Source organism: Callithrix jacchus, chromosome 10, assembly GCF_049354715.1.
Source record: "Callithrix jacchus isolate 240 chromosome 10, calJac240_pri, whole genome shotgun sequence".
NCBI classification, from domain to species: Eukaryota; Metazoa; Chordata; class Mammalia; order Primates; family Cebidae; genus Callithrix; species Callithrix jacchus.
The window spans coordinates 122,890,916-122,908,077 of record NC_133511.1 but is presented as its reverse complement, the minus strand read 5'-3'; the positions used below and the strand labels follow the sequence as shown (position 1 = coordinate 122,908,077).

Genomic DNA, 17,162 nt, shown 5'->3' with positions numbered 1-17,162 from the left:
CAAGCAATTCTCCTGCCTCAGCCTCCCGAGTAGCTGGGACTACAGGTGTGCACCACCTGTTTCTTGTTTTATTCTCTCACTTTGGTCAACTGCATCATCTAATAGCTGCTAGAGAAAGTGACTATGGGAGGTAAACTTTGGGATGCTATCTGTCTGAAAAATCTCAATTCTTTGTTCATAATTGACTGATAGTTTTGCTAGGTATAGAATTCTAGGCTGGAAATATTTTTCCCTTGTATTTCTGAAGGCATTTCCTCACTATCTTCTTCTTTTTTTCCTTTAAATTTAATTATTTTTGAGACAGAGTCTCACTCTGTTACCCATGCTGGAATGCAGTGGCATGATCTTGGCTCACTGCAACTTCCACCTCCTGGTTCAAGTGATTCTCATGCCTCAGCCTCCTAAGTAGCTGAGACTACAGCCATGTGCCACCATGTCTGGCTAATTCCCTTACTATCTTCTAACTTCCAAATATTGCTATTTGTAAGTTTTTTTGTTCTTTTCTTTTAATTCTATAGATATTGTTTTTCTTCTCTATATAAATTACCTGTTTGCTACTGCTCCCTAACTCAACCTGCATCCTCATCCCATTTTTTCTGGCTTTACTAGAGGATCTTGGACCCTGAATTATAGCTGTTATCTTTTTTTCTCCTTTTGTCTTCCTCTTCTTGTTCTACTCTCTGGGCAATTTCATCAACTTCAAAATGATTGATATATAATAGATGTACATATTTTGGGGGTACATGTAATATTTTGATACATTCCTATAATGTGTAAATATCAAATCAGGGCAATTGGAATATCCAACATCTTAAATATTTATCTTTTCTTTATGCCATGAATATTTGAATCATTCTCTTCTAGCAATTTTGCAATGTACAATAGATTGTTGTTAACTACAATCACCCTACTGCTCTATAGACACTAGGTCCCATTTCTTCTATCTAACTGTACATTTCTACTCATTAATTAACATGTATTTATTTCCTCCATCCTTCCTGGCCTCCAGTAACCACCAATCTCATCTCTATCTTCATGAGATCCACTTTCAACTTTATTAAGTGTATCTTCCTATCCTTTCTGTTGAAATGTTACATTTTAACCTTCTTGTTCATTGATTGCTTCTTTTTTTATATATAGTATTTTTGTTCCTGTTTTGTGAGCCTGTTCTCTTAGCTCTCCAAGGACTTTTCCAGTTTTCAAGTTTTCTTCTACTTTTCTCATTGTTTTTCCTGAGTCTCCTTCCCCTGCTTTCCCTACCCCTCCTTTTTGTGCCTGTGTATATTGTTGGAAGTTTTCCTCAAATGTTTGATCTTTAGCTGTTCATATTTAAGAATGAGGCATTAAGCAGAGGCCATTGGAAGCAAAATGTGCATGGATGGGGCTTATCTGTGGCCTTCACTCTGTGGTGACTGGAGCAAGCGGAGTTTTTTACTGGGTACATCCAATATCAGAATCTCTAGATCTCATTGAAGGGACCATCTGATTTCTCCAGAGAATTCTCCAATCTGTCTAGGGGATATCTGCGTGGCCCCTGCTATAGAGGTTACAGCAGCAGGGTGCAGGGAGAGGATTGTGGAGCCTGGCCAAGTACGTGTTTCTGTTAGAGGGTTTTTTGTTTGTTTGATTGTTTTGAGACCGAGTCTTGCTCTATTGCCCAGGCTGGAGTGCAGTGGCACGATCTCAGCTCACTGAAACCTCTGCCTCCCAGGTTCTAGTGATTCTCCTGCCTCAGCCACCCAAGTATCTGGGATTATAGACCTGTGGCTAATTTTTGTATTTTTGGTAGAGACAGGGTTTCACCATGTTGGCCAGGCTGGTCTTGAACTCCTGACCTCAAATGATCCACCCACCTCAGCTTCCCAAAGTGCTGAGATTACAGGCATGAGCCACCGTGCCCATCCGGGTCAGTTTTCTTACTGACATTTCACATGCTGGATTTATCTGGTTGTATCCTGATGGTGTCATTTAGTTCGTTCTTCTGTCTGTTGTAGTTCCCGTAGTTCTTCAACTGGAAGTTGAGGCTAGAGGTCCTGCCTTCTCTTTGTCCATTGCATTCAACACCGCCTGATTCAGAGCTTTCCTACTGTAGCTGTTAACATTCATCTCTCCCCACTAGGAGGTAAGTGAGCTTATACTGGCAGCAACGTGTGTCTGTCTGGTTGCCCTCTCTAGTCCAGTGTCTAACCTGTACATAGTAGCACTCAGCATGTGTTTGCAGAATGAATCAACCCGTCATATTCAGTGACTTTATCAGTCTCAGTATTATTTAACATCTATTGAGAAATTGCTGTAATGATTTACCCTGTTTCTTAGAATATGTCACATTTTTTGAAGCCTCAAAAGCCTGAAGCTGTCTTTGTTCCCTACTTGTACTTGAGGTTTCACTAGGTGTAGAATTTCCCTCAGCAGCATGAAGACGTGTGCTTTTGTTTTCTTCCTTCCTGCATGGCCACTGAGAGTTCAGATGTATTTTTACGCTGAGCCAGTTGCACAAACAGGCATCCTCTGTATGAGACCTGTTTGCTTCTCCCTGACTCCACTATTTCTGCTTCTTTATTGGGCAGAAGCTGAGAGCTTGCTCTTCCATTTTCTGGGAACTCTGATCCCATTGTTAGACAATAAGGTGGAGATACTGGATGTGGGCAGAGTTGTAAAGATAAGCTGTTGATGGCTCAAACCTCCTAGTGGGAACTTCTTGACAAATGATGATGACAGCTAACATTTGCTGAGTTCTTGTAATAATCAGAGTAATTTACTCAGCACCATGCTAAGCACTTTACATATTCTCTATGATTTAGTCCAACAGCTCTTTGAGATAGGAACTATTACTCTATCAACTTTTCCCGGAGCCAGGCACAGAGCCCAGGCAGCCTGACTCCAGAGCTGAGCTGGAAACTGCTCTGTCTGCTGAACAGGCTCCTCGGTTCTTACCAGACAAGCCTTGGACCTCGGCTTCCTCACCTGCCGGAGCAAGGCCTGGGCTCCTGCATGGGGATAGGGAATGAGGCTGTGTACCAACCCTTCCATTCATTCAGCGCACACTAGCTGGAACACTCCAGTGGCAAGTGTTTAAAAATATAAATATTATCGGCATGGTGGCTCACGCCTGTACTCCCAGCACTTTGGGAGGCCGAGGTGGGTGGATAACCTGAGGTCAAGAATTTGAGACCAGCCTGGTCAGCGTGGTGAAACCCCATCTCTACTAAAAATACAAAAATTAGCCAGGTGTGGTGCTGTGTGTCTGTAATCCCAACTACTTGGGAGGGTGAAGCACAATAATCACTCAATTCCTGGAAGTGGAGGTTGCAGTGAACTGAGATGGTGCCACTGCACTCCAGCCTGAGTGGTGAGTGACAGAGTGAGACTCTGTCTCAAAAAAGAAAAGAAAAGAATATAAATGTCAAAAAACCAATGATGTTTATTTTCTTTCCTAGATCTCTGCCATCCCGAGATCATCACGCCTAGCCTCCTCTGGAAACTCTGAGTGCTGGGAATTGCCTCTCTTAAAAGAGGCCCACACAGTATGAGGTCATACTCGGGCAGTTTTTGGCTGTGTGAAAATTGCACCGCACAGTATACAAATGACAAACCAAACAATTAAATTCGTCCTTTGGCTGGATTGCATCTTCTCCTGGGATCTAGATGCATGTCACCAGGGCCACAGAAAGAAAAATGAAGCTCAAGATACCGTGACAAATGCCAACAGCCTTGTAAGTGCAGATATTTTCGGTTATCTGGGTAACTAGGGTTTTTGCATAGGTAATACCCTTTTCTACTAAAATTAACCAAAACATACACATTCCAGGGCTCCAGAGTGATTTTATATACATATATGTATTATTTAAATATATACACATACGTGTATGTATATTTAATCTATACAGTATACATTTATATATGTATATAAATAAACATATGTTTATTTATACAGGCACACACCACCACACCTGGCTAACTTTTTTATCTTTAGTAGAGATGGGGTTTCACCATGTTGGCCAGGCTGGTCTCAAACACCTGACCTCCAGTATATTATATACATATGTTAAATATATATGTATATAATATGTATGTGTATATTTATATATTTTTTTAATAGAGACAGGGTCTTGCTATGTTGCCCAGGTTAGTCTCAAACTCCTGGGTTCAAGCCTGGCCAATTTTATATATTGTTATTATTGTATTCTTTGCACAGTCCCAGCCTTCTTTCTGGCAATAGCATTTGTTGAAGTAACATTAACTTTTGGCTGCATGCTGTGGCTCACGCCTGTAATCTTAGCACTTTGGGAGGCTGAGGCAGGAGGATCACTGGAGGTCAGGTGTTTGAGACCAGCCTGGCCAACATGGTGAAACCCCATCTCTACTAAAGATAAAAAAGTTAGCCAGGTGTGGTGGTGTGTGCCTGTAGTCCCAGCTACTTGGGAGGCTGAGGCAAGAGAATTGATTGAGGCTGGGAGGCAAGGTTGCAGTGAACAGAGCAGAGATCACGCCACTGCACTCCAGCCTGGGTGACAGAGCAAGACTCTATCTCAAAAAAAGTAAAAAAGTAACATTAACTTTTGGTTAAAATGTACTCTTAGTTGGTCCCATTAATTCATTCAGCAAGCAGTGTGCACTTACCATGTACCCTCTGGGAATGCAAAAGGTGTATAAAACCAGGCTGTTGGCTTTGGCTTTTTCTTTCTTTTTTTTTGGAGACAAAGTCTTGCTCTGTCATCCAGGCTGGAATGCAGTGGCACAATCTCAGCTTATTGCGAACTCTGCCTCCCAAGTTCAAGCAGTTCTCCCACCTCAGCCTCCCAAGGAGCTGGGATTACAGGCATGTGCCACTACACCTGGCTAATTTTTGTATTTTTAGTAGAGATGAGGTTTCACCATGTTGGCCAGGCTCCTCTCGATCTCCTGACGTCAGGTGATCCACCCGCCTCGGCCTCCCAAAGTGCTGGGATTACAGGTGTGAGCCACCACACCCAGCCCAGAGCAGAGAGAATGTTAATGAAACTGGTACGGTATGAGCCTAGGGCCAGACTGGGGAGGGAACCTCAAAGGCAGGATTAAGGAATTGCGACTCTTGTTCTGTAGGTGACAGGGAAGATGACGCCATCAGATCTGTGCTTCACGTAGAGAAGTCCAAAGCAGAGATGGAGTCACCCAGGTATGATGTGCGGGCACGCGGTAAACAGAGATATGATTACTAGATTGTTATGATAAGTAGTTCAGGCCTGGAGTGGTAGCTCAAGCCTGAAATCCCAATACTTTGAGAGGCCGGGGCAAGAGGATTGCTTGAGTCCAGGAGTTCCAGACCAACCTGAGCAACAGAGCAAAACCCCATCTCTACAAAAAATAAACAAAATTAGCTGGGCATGGTGGCATGTGCCAGTAGTTCTGGCTACCCAGGAGGCTAAGGTGGGAGGATCATTTGAGCCTGAGAGGTTGAGGCCATAGTGAGCCTTGATCACACCACTGCACTTCAGCCTGGGTCACAGAGCAAGGTCCTGTCTCAACACACACACACACACACACACACACACACACACACACACACACACACACACACACATTGTTCAGTATAGATAGGATGAAGGTATGAATTACAGCAGAAAGAAGAAATAAAAACAAGACTTGAGAGAGTATGAAAAGTCCCATTTAACAGAACTGGCTGATGAATGTGAACGGCTGGTAAGGAAGGAGGCACCAGGCGCACGGATGGCGGCAGCTAACATGAAATGCTTCCTCTGCGTTGTCTCACTTAACCCCACAACCGTGCTGTGAGCAGGACTGTATCACTCTCCACATTTTATGGGTGGCATGGAAGCCTGAGGGGGCAGTCAAAGCGACATAACTAGCATGTGTTAGTGGTAAGTGGTGGAGTGAGGAGGAGTTGGACCTGTGTGGTAGCTCCACCATCTGGCCAGGTCTTCAGTGCCGCGTGATTGGGGCATGAAGCCACTGCCCTAGGTAGCAGTTAAGGAATGGCCGATTTGGGCCAGGAGCCTGCTGCAGCCATCTTCTGCTCTGGAGAGCTCCCAGGTGGCAGCAATGCCACGTCCCCTATAGATGTGTTGTGTTTGCCCCATAGACTATTTTAAGACCATATTTAGAATTAATTGGTAACTTTTTAAAATACAGAGATTCACATTAAAAAGTGCGTTTCTGGCTTTTCTTGGAAAATGAGAAGATCTGGCCACACTGGGCCCTTTTGGGAACTGGAGCTGCCGCTCTGTGTTTCCTTCCGCCGGGGCTTGTACCCCCGGTTGGCCAGGCCCCAGGGGTCTGTGTGGGGTCTCCTGCCACCTCTGCAGGCACCTGGGTCTGCCTCTCTGTTGTTCTTTTTTTTTTTTTTTTTGAGACAGAGTCTTGCTCTGTCACCCAGGCTAGATCGCAGTGATGTGATCTTGGCTCACTGCACCCTCCACCTCCTGGGTCAAGCAATTCTCCTGCCTCAGCCTCCCAAGTAGCTGGGATTATAGGTGCCCACCACCATGCCTGGCTAATCTTTGTATTTTTAGTAGAGATGGGGTTTTACCATCTTGGCCAGGCTGGTCTTGAACTCCTAACCTCGTGATCTGCCTGCCTCAGCCTCCCAAAGTGCTGGGATTATAGGCATGAGACACCATGCCCAGCCCACCTCTCTGCTGTTCTGGCACGAGGTATGCTGCTCAGCTTGGCTTTGACACCAGGCTGTATGTATTCATTTAATGCATGCCAAGCCCAGGCCTCCACTGATGGCTAAACACCTTTTCTGAATTTTGGGCAATGTAAGATAAAAATATGCTGTGGGAATTGAGAAAGACTAAATGCCCACCCATGCTTGAGTGCCCGCAGGGAGGAGGGTTCTGCACAGGTAGTGCAGGAAAAAGGCAAATTGCCATAGTTCCTGAATTCAGCATAAATTAAAGCAAAATACGAATCGTACCATGGCAAATGGCAAGTAACAGCCTATTGCCAATATACAAAGCATGTTGTGATTTTTAAAAAATTTGTTTTGTAATGAATAATTTGCTTGAATTTTGAGCTATGTACTTTGGACATATGATAAGGAAGCTTTGGGGGAAGATTTTGTGTGTGCGTGCGTGCGCGCACGCATGTGTACCTGTGCATGTTTGTTTATGGGGGCGTGGACCAGACTTTACAAAGCTTGGAATTTTCTATAGAAATTCAGTTTCAGAGTCTGGGTGCGGTGGCTCACAGCTGTAATCCCAGCACTTTAGGACACTGAGGTGGGCAGATTGCTCGAGTCCAGGAGTTTGAGACCAGCCTGGTCAACGTGGCAAAACCCCGTCTCTACTAAAAATACAAAAATTAGCCAGGCTTGGTGGCAGGCACCTGTAATTCTAGCTACTTGGGAGGCTGAGGCAGGAAAATCACTTGAACCCGGGAGGCAGAGGTTGCAGTGAACCGAGATTGTGCCACTACACTCCAGCCTGGGTGACAAGAGTGAAACTCAGTCCACCCCAAAAAAGAACATTTTAATAAACTTTTATGATTTATTAAAGGGTGAAAACATGTTTCTGTGCCATTATGTCCAAGTGTGAGCCCCACACTGGCAAACAGGTATTTTTCTGAGTTAAATGTTTTGCTCCATTTAAAGTATAACAGTAGTCGCCTGTGCCCATGCTCAGGTTGGACAAGTGACCACATTTCACGCCTGTGTGAGTTTTTTGTTGCAATCTGTATAGAGATACAGGTTCAGACAGGTGCAGGAGCAGAGCCGCCAGCGAAGCTGCAGGAGTTGACTCTTAATCTATGTTCTTTGAGTTATACCTGACAACTTTCCATCACACCTGGCTGCCTGGCTGAGGAACTGGAGGAAGGCGGCCACTGCTGGCAGGAATTTATCAGCGGCCCCTGGACAGTATTATGGAGTGGCCACCGCCTCTCAGAGGCTCACTGTCCATAGCACAGGGGTCAGCCATCCTGTCGGGCCATGTTGACCCCACTCAGGAGAGGCCAGCCCTGCAGGTTCTCCCCTGGGAACAAGATGTGATTGTGCAAGGTTCACACTGCAGATCAGCTTGGTCTCGGGAGCCACTTCTGCACAGATCACGTGGGGCTCACAAGGCCATGCTCTGCTGCTCCCTGGACTCTGACCCCTGTCCTGCCTGTCCTCCTTCCTCCTTCCTCTGGTCCTCAGAGACTCCTCCTTCCCCACCATGTCCACAACCAGGGTGGGACCAGGCTGTGCATTGTGGCCAGTTCTGTTCTCATTTGTGTGTTGCATGGAATCCATTGTTTCTACTGACGCAGACCGGTGCCTAATCCTAGGTGTCTAGCACCGTGCTGGGAGCCAGGGATACGGCACACAGGTGCCTGCCCTGGGGGATACGGGGAGCACATGCAGGACATAACCGGTGAACTGGGTAGCGCTTCGTCACAGGCCTCTCACAACTGCTATTTTATCTCCACCACATTACTTTTGCGGTGTGACCTAAGAGGCCTTGGCTCCTCCAAAGATCTAGCCAAGTTCCTGGTAAAGTTATTCATTCATTTAAAAAATTCATTCATGTAACAATATTTATTAAGCACCTATTATGTGTCAGATACCATTCCAGATGTCAGGATTGTAACAGAGAGCAAGCTGACAAATACCTGTGTTCTTTTGGTGCTTACATTATCGTGGAAGGGGACACAAAGAAATCATGTCAATGCATAGTATGTCATAAGAATTTTAAAGAAAAACTCAAGCAGGGTAAGGGAGAGAGAATGGCAGCGGGGAGGAGGGTTGCTCTTTGAGGAAGGCCCTTCTGGTGACTCTTGAAGCAGAGCCCAGCAGGAGGGGAGGGGAAGTGGTGGTTAGGAGGAAGTCCTTTCATAGCGGGGAGCCGCAAGAGCAGAGCCCCCTAGTGGGAGTGTGGCACTGGTCTGCGATCCTGTTTTCCTCCTCTGCAAGTTAATAGGCTTGTTGGGAGGGACAAATGAATCCTTTATATGAAAACGTTTATGTCAACTGTAGAACATTGTACAAAAGTTACACTCTTCATGTTGACTTCATCAAGTATTCGTAGTGTCTAAATCAGAAAGGATCATAATGATTATATTACAATTCTGCCCTTTCATTTTTTTGATTGAGGCGAAATCTATATAACATATAATGAATCATTTTAAAGGGTACAATGCAGTGGCATTTGTGCAACCACCACCTCTTTCTATTTAAACCCTTTTTCATCATCCCTGCCTTTTATTTCTGTATTTCTTTTTTACTTTTTTGAAGCGGAGTCTCACTCTGTCGCCCAGGCTGGAGTGCAGTGGCACCATCTCGGCTCACTGCAACCTCTGCCTCCCAGGCTCAAGCAATTCTTCTGCCTCAGCCTCCCGAGTAGCTGAGATTACAGGTGCCCACCACCACGCCTGGCTAATTTTTGTATTTTTAGTAGAGACAAGCTTTCACCATGTTTGGCCAGGATAGTCTCGACCTCTTGACCTTGTGATCTGCCCGCCTTGGCCTCCCAAAATGCTGGGAATTACAAGCATAATCCACCGTGCCCGGCTCCTTTTTCTTTTTAAAATAGAGATGGTGTCTCCCTTTATTGCCCAAGCTGGATTTGAAACTTGGGCTCAAGTGATCCCCCAACCTCAGTCTCCTGAGTAGCTGGGATTATAGGCACTCACCACTGAGCCTGCCCTTTCATTTTTATTTTATTTTATTTATTATTTAGAAGCAGGGTCTTGCTCTGTCACCCAGGCTGGAGTGCAGTGGTGTGATCATGGTTCACTGTAGCTTCCACCTCCCAGGCTCTAGCAATCTTTCCACCTCAGCCTCACAAGTAGCTGAGACTACAGACGTGTGCCACTGTGCCTGGCTAATTTTTGTATTTTTTGCAGAGATGCAGTTTCACCTTGTTGCCCAGGCTGCTCTTGAACTCCTTGGCTCAAGTGATCCGTCTACCTTGGCCTCCCCCAGTGCTGGTATTACAGGCATGAGTCATTGTGCCTGGCCTTTAAAAAAATTTTTGACACAGAGTCTCACCCTGTCACCAGACAGGAGTGCAGTGGTGCAATCTCGGCTCACCGCAACCTCTGCCTCCCAGGGTGAAGAGACTCTCATGCCTCGGCCTCCTCAGTAGTTGGAATTACAGGTGCGTACCACCATGCCCTGCTATTTTTTCCTATTTTTAGTAGAGACAGGGTTTTACTATGTTGACTCCACTGGTCTCAAACTTCTGACCTTAAGTGATCCACCTATCTACACCTCCCAAAGTGCTAGGAGTACAGGCAAGAGCACCGCGCCCGGCCTCTTTGGCCTCATTTTTAATATGAACTTGAGTTACCACTCTGGAAACAGGATTTTCCCCCATATCTGACTTTGTCCTTTCTGTTTCTGGCTAACCTCCACCAGCTCGTAGGCTTCATTCATGTGTGTTCAACAGCGATGTATCAAGCACCTACTGTGTGACAGGCACTATGCTAGGCAGATTCTGGAAACACAACAGTGACAGTGACAGGGAGGTCCCTGAATCCACAGGACTCACAGTGTGGTGGAGGATTTTGACAGTGTATGGATAATTGCCAGAAAACTAATTTAAATTATGATACATGCTTTTAAGAAAAAATGTGAACTGGGCACGGTGGCTCATGCCTGTAATCCCAGCGCTGTGAGAGGCTGAGGCAGGTGGATCACAAGGTCAGGAGTTTGAGACCAGCCTGACCAACATAGTGAAACCCCATCTCTACTAAAAATACAAACATTAGCCAGACATGGTGAAGCGCTCCTGTGATCCCAGCTACTCAGGAAGCTGAGGCAAGAGAATCGCTTGAACCTGAGAGGAGGAGATTGCAGTGAGCCGAGATCACGCCAATGCACTCTAGCCTGGGCCACAGCGGGACTCCGTCTCAAAAAAAAAAGAAAAAAATTATTTGAAAATCCCATTAGCCGGGCACGGTGACTCATGCCTGTAATCCTAGCACTTTGGGAGGCTGAGGTGGATGGATCACCTGAGGTCAGGAGTTCAAAACCAGCCCAGCCATCATGGTGAAACCCCATCTTAAAAAAAAAGAAAAAAGAAAATCATGTTAAATACATTTGTGGAGTTATCGAAGCTACTAGAAGAGAGATGCCACTCTTAGAACAACATGACCGTGGTTTTTATAACTGTGCTCCTAGTTAAGATACGGGGGAGAAGCATGACCTCAGGGAGGTAACCTGGATTTTGCTAGGGCCTAAGCAGGAGGCCTTCCCAGGGAGAAACAGCGAAGCTTCCTTCATTTGCTCCTGGTCACCCTCCGGGGGGTGCAAAGGCAGATAGTGTTGCTGTCGTAGCCATTTGAGAGATGTGGAAACTGAGGCTTGGCTGGGCGTGCTTGCCACCTAGCGGGGCTGGCGTCTGATACTTGCTTTAGTCAACGGTCAGAGCGTTTGTCCGACAGGGGGCAGTGGCGCGCGCGCGGGACCATCCGGCAACCGCGCGCGAGGCGCTCCCGGCCTTCCAGGAGGGGGCGCCGCTGAGCCGGCCTCGGATCGCCGCTCCTGCCCTCAGCCCCCGCCCGGAGCCCGGCACTCGTGACCTCGCCAGCTCTCAGGTCCCCGGGGCATTTTCGTGCTCGCTAATGTGCGCCTCTGTGTATTCTTAGATGCTGGTTTCTTCATCAAGCGGCGGAATAACGCATCAGGGCAGGTGACCCACGTCACCGGGGTGATGCGCTGGTGCTCGCCGGGGCGGGCGCGGCGCCTGCGGGAGCCGGGCGGCCGGCTGGGTGTCGGGGCGCCGCGTGGGGGCCGAGCCGCGCCCGCACGTCCCTCAGGTAGGCGCGACCCGAGTTTCTTTAGACAGGATGACCTGGCAGCGCTTCCACCCCACCCACGGCGAGTTTCGCTTTCCTAATGTGGTTAAAAAGTGCGTTCTAACTGAAGTGGGGTGGTTGAACAGGTTTCAACATTTTACTTACTTTTTTATTGTTTGTTTTCGATTTCTTCCTTCTGGTAGGTCTCTTTCTTTTTCTGTCAAGAAGATGTCCAGAACTCCTCTTTGGCATTCGTTCAAAGTCCAGTTCTAATAGCTTTTGGGCTGTGGTTTAATTTTAACCATAAAGCCTTCTTTTGGGATAATTACTTTTGAATCTGGAAAGAGCCAGCTAGATAGAGGGCCATAAATACCCGCCTTCGGGGAATGTGCAGGCTGTGACGTTCCTTCCTACTAGCATCTCTCTCTTTTCTCTCTGTTTTTGAGACAGGGTCTGGCTCTGTTGCCCAGGCTGGAGTCCAGTGGCACAAACACAGCTCACTGCAGCCTCAACCTCCTGGGCTCAAGCGATCCTCCCACTCAGCCTCCCGAGTAGCTAGCTGGGACCACAGGTGTGCATCACTGGCTCATTCTTTTATTTTTTGTAGAGACAAGGTCTTGCTATATTGCCCAGGCTGGTCTCAAACTCCTGGTCTCAAGTGATCCTCCTGCCTCAGCCTCCCAAAGTGCTGGAATAACAGACCTGAGCCACCATGCCTGGCCTAGCATCTCTCTCTCTTTTTTTTTAAAAAAAAAACGGAGACTGAGGCTGGGTGAGGTGGCTTAAGCTTGTAATCCCAGCTCTTTGGGAGGCCGAGGTGGGTGGATCACGAGGTCAAGAGATAGAGACCATCCTGGCCAACATGGTGAAACCCTGTCTCTACTAAAAATACAAAAAAAAAAATTAGCTGAGCGTGGTGGCGTGCCCCTGTAGTCCCAGCGACCTGGGAGGCTGAGGCAGGAGAATTGCTTGAAACTGGGAGGCGGAGGTTGCAGTGAGCCGAGATCGCACCACTGCACTCCAGCCTGGCACCTGGTGACAGAGCAAGACTCTGTCTCAAAAAAAAAGGAGACTGATGGGGGTTGGGGGGATGCAAACTGAATAAATAGGTGGATTTGGACGAGAGTTTGAACATCTGCTTTAATCAGCTGAATGACGTCTTCTCAGAGCTGTCCTGCGAGCAACCAGGTGGCCTCAGATTTCTGGGACAATCTCAATTTCTGGGACAGAGACACACTGGCCCTTTGTCAGACTACGCATCAGACAGCCACCAATTCCCAGTTCTGAAAACGTGGTCACCAGAGAGACCTGTCAGCAGCCGTAGACATTATCTCCTTGGGAATGACCAGACCCAGGCAGCCCCTGGGGTCCCCAGAAGTCCTGGTGCTAGCCGGAATATTTCCATTCCTCTTCTTCCCTTACAGCACAAGTCCTTCGGTAATAATTGCTTGTATTTGTAGAACCTTAGAGAATTTTTGTTGTAGCAGGACGGAAATTGGTGGTCTACCGTTTTGTGGCTTGGGTGGCATACTTCTTGTTTGGCAATAAAATAAGATGAGAAGAAAATGGGATACGTAATGGAGACCAATTCAAGAAAAACTGATTTATGCCAGCCCTAGCTGAGGCAGATAAATTTGGGAAGACTTACTTGTTTTCTAGAAATAGTCTTCACTTGACCAGAGATTCATGCTTGGTCATATTTAAACACAGAGGAGCTCTTCTCGGGCATTTGAGTAGGAAGACAGAAAATCAGAGACTAATTAACCAGCTGTTACCAGCAGGAGATCCATTTTTTGAGAGAGAGTCTTTCTCGCCAGGCTGGAGTGCAGTGGCACAATCTTCGGCTCACTGCAACCTCCGCCTCCCAGGTTCAAGCCATTCTCCTGCCTCAGCCTCCCGAGTAGCTGGGATTACAGGTGCACACCGCCACAGCTAGCTAATTTTTGTATTTTTGGTAGAGACGGGGTTTCATCATGTTGGCCAGGATGGTCTCCATCTCCTGACCTCGTGGTCGGTCTACCTCGGCCTCCCAAAGTGCTAGGATTACAGACTTGAGCCACCGCGCCTGGCCAAGAGATCAGTCTTGGGTAATCAGTCCAGTTATCCAGTGGGTCAGTAAGAGATGAGGCTTCCATCGAGAAAAATCAGAGCCTGTGCAGCTCTCCCGAGGGCAGATGCATAAAGCTGGGTGTGCCCCGTCAGCCTGCTGGGTCTCAAGAGGCAGGGGCCGTGTCTTTCAACTGCTATGAATCCCTGTTTAGAACTTTCAGTGAGTGTCAGATCAGCACATTCATCCAACATATCCATGTGTATAAGAACAATCCATCCCTCCTGACCTGATCCAGCACAGAATCAGAACCTCTGGAAGAGGACCAAAGAAGAGAAAAAGTGGAAGTGTCACATGCCCAAAGGAAAACAGATGCGACAGAGATGAATACAACAAAACAAAACAAAAGGAAGAAAGCCGAGCTAATCTGGGAGTTCCATCACGGCTAAGAACTCAGTGTTGTTTGGTCACGAGGTCTCTAGCCCGGCTGAGACCTGGGCTGCGGCACCTCAGGCATCTCCTTTCATCTCTCGGTTCTTCTTGCTCCCGGGCGCTTCTCCAGACTTTGGACCTGCGCTGGTCCATGGCAGAACACCTCTTTCCTGAATCCTCCCCAGGCATCTGCCCAAAGCAGGGGACTGGGGCGGCACTCTCTAGGATGCCAGCCTCCTCAAAAGAAGCCGGCAGCCCCTAGGCTGTACTTGGAGTTGTCTCCAGGGAGCCTGGGGAGGTAACCGGTCGGTCGGGCACTGATTCACTTGGGAGGGAGGGAGTGCGGATTGCAGATGCTATCTAGCTGGGCCAAGTCAACCTGGGGAAGGGCAGGTCTGTGTCTCAGCTGGTTTAGGGGTGGGGTCGGAACTTTTACACCTTGCATTCTTCTTAGGACGTCACGATGGTTTTCCCAAGGCTTCCTTATCTGAGGGTGTTTACCCATCCAGCCAGCATACGCCAGGTCAGGACTTCCGCTTTGTCCGGGTTCCATCCTCGCAGGCACAGGAAAGCGCATGGGAACAACAGGGTCTGACAAACCATAGCTCTCAGATAAGAGGCTCAGGTTATTGGGGCAGATGCCAGAAGTCATGGGATCTTCACGGGGTGGCCATAGGCTGAGCAATCTCCCTCGGGACGTGAAGGGGGGCATTTCTGCGTTGCTGGTCATTGAGAAATTCCCTAATCTTAGAAAAGGAATGGAGCTAAGGGCTTGAATCGGAGTCTATGTCGTTGACCTAATTATAAGGTAGTCCATCGTCTGTTTAATAAACAGTTCCACGATGTGGGATGGCAAGGTCATGCATAGGCCTGGTTATCAACAACGTTTTCCTAGGGTTCTGGAAAAAAAGTGGTATCAGTGTGTTCAGCTGCAGGCTTGTTCTGTCTAAGGCTCCAGGCCGGCATGAATCAGAAGTAGAGGGAAATGTTGAAGCGGCATTGCAAATATTAGTTTTAATAAACGGACTGGGAAGAGAGAGCACCTCTAGAGCCAGCTGTGGCCTAGCCAAGCCCCAGAAGAATGACATCACCCATTGTGCCTCGTGGGGCGCCCCTGAGGCCATCGTGGATTTGTAGTATGTGGGACAGTGCTGCTGACGGGGTGGTTTCTTGCGCTAGACTTACCCTGTCAGCAAGACACTGTTTACACGAGCTGAGTGCCAAGCGGCGCACAATATGCACATTGAACTTCTTTTAAGTTCAATGAAATCAACGTTTAGAAGAATTGTAGATAGAAAAAGCTAAACAGCATTATAGCAAACAGTGATTACCCAGAGATGCAAGTGCTTTGAACTTCAGCGTTGGAGAACCTTGTGAATTTGTAGAAGTTGACCAGGACAAGTATCCATCTCAAGCCCGTTGGTAAGGGAAGCTTGAGTTTAGGAGGCAACAGGTAGCCCAGGGCAGACCAAGGAGGAACCAGAGAGATAAGGTGTCAGAAAACATCTTCGAATACCCAGAGTTGTTATCCCCTCCACAAAACACTGGAGGGTGAATTGTTTGGGTCAAATAAGCAGGATCATAAAGTGTGAGGAAGAAACCTGTGGAACATTCTGGAAGAATTGGTCAGAGATGAATACCCCATCACAGCCTCTTTGATTTCAAAGGTGAAATAGTTGAACCCCAGACCTCACTGTCAGATGTAAAGAGTCACTCCAAATTTATAAGCTCATTAAACTAGCATTTCTGACCGTTTACACATTTGACTGTAGAGAAAATACACAGAATGCTGCCAGCCACACCTAAGCCTTCTCAAGCCACTTAGCTGACAGCTTTTTCTTCTAATTACTCAAGTGCGCGTCTCTATTATTTACAAAGTTTGGTGAAGTCAGGGCAGGGGGAGTTTGTGGTTTGATACCCTTTCCAGCACAGAGGGGTGAAATTCAGCCCGTGTTTTGAGATCAGTCTGAACCGTCAAACTCTCCGCTGAAGACCCCTCTCCCCAGATCAGGAATCTTTTTTATTTTCTCTGGGCATGGGCCAGAGTCAGGGCTTTGGAGTTCATCTGTATGCCCCACCTCTATTAGTGCTATTGTGTATACTTGTGGTTCTTGTTCTTCTTCACTGACCATGGGTGAACAGAGGCTGGTTCACCTAAAAGCTTCTACTCCCCATTCACTTTTGTTTTTGAGATGGAGTTTTTCTGTTGCCCAGGCTGGAGTGCAGTGGTGTGATCTTGGCTCACTGCAACCTCTGCCTCCTGAGTTCAAGCGATTCTGTCTCAGCCTCCTGAGTAGCTGGGATTACAGGCGCCGGCCACCATGCCAGAATAATTTTTTGTATTTTTAGCAGAGAGAGGATTTCGCCATATTGGTCAGGCTGGTCTTGAACACCTGACGTCAGGTGATCCACCCACCTTGGCCTCCCAAAGTGCTGGGATTACAGGTGTGAACCACTGTGCCCAGCCCCCATTCACTTTTGTTTTATGAAATGAGAAGGCTCTGGGCATGGTGGCCCACACATGTAATCCCAGCACTTTGGGAGGCTGAGGCGGGTGGATCATGAGGTCAAGAGATCAAGACCATTCTGGCCAACATAGTGAAACCCTGTCTCTACTAAAAATACAAAAATTAGCTGGGCATGGTGTGCGCCTGTAGTCCCAGCTACTCTGGAGGCTGAGGCAGGAGAATCCCTTGAGCCCGGGAGGCGGAGGTTGCAGTGAGCTGAGATCACGCCATTGCATTCCAGCCTGGGCAACAAGAGTGAAACTCCATCTCACAAAAAAGAAAAAAAAAAAGAGAAGGCTTCTGCGTTTTTTCTTTCCTTTCTTCCTTGGAGGTTGGTAAGATCCGTGAGGCAGTGGTGATAAAGTACTTTGAACTACCTCAAGGAGAGTGCGGCCCAACTTGTTATTGTTTACCTAGGTCAGTTCACAAACCCCCATGGTCTAGGGTTTCCACCTCCT

The 17,162-nt window shown here is 47.4% G+C and overlaps 1 long non-coding RNA gene across 6 annotated transcripts in view; it reads left to right on the top strand.

Moving 5' to 3' along the window:
• The window catches only part of LOC103796388 (uncharacterized), a 35,135-nt gene that overhangs the window by 1,236 nt on the left and 16,737 nt on the right, over window positions 1-17,162 (top strand). For all 6 annotated transcript variants that reach the window (XR_013523489.1, XR_013523490.1, XR_013523488.1 and 3 more), the window contains exons 2-4: window positions 1,995-2,122; window positions 3,438-3,713; window positions 5,083-5,155. This is a non-coding gene — a long non-coding RNA (uncharacterized LOC103796388). The remainder of the gene's footprint in view (window positions 1-1,994; window positions 2,123-3,437; window positions 3,714-5,082; window positions 5,156-17,162) is intronic.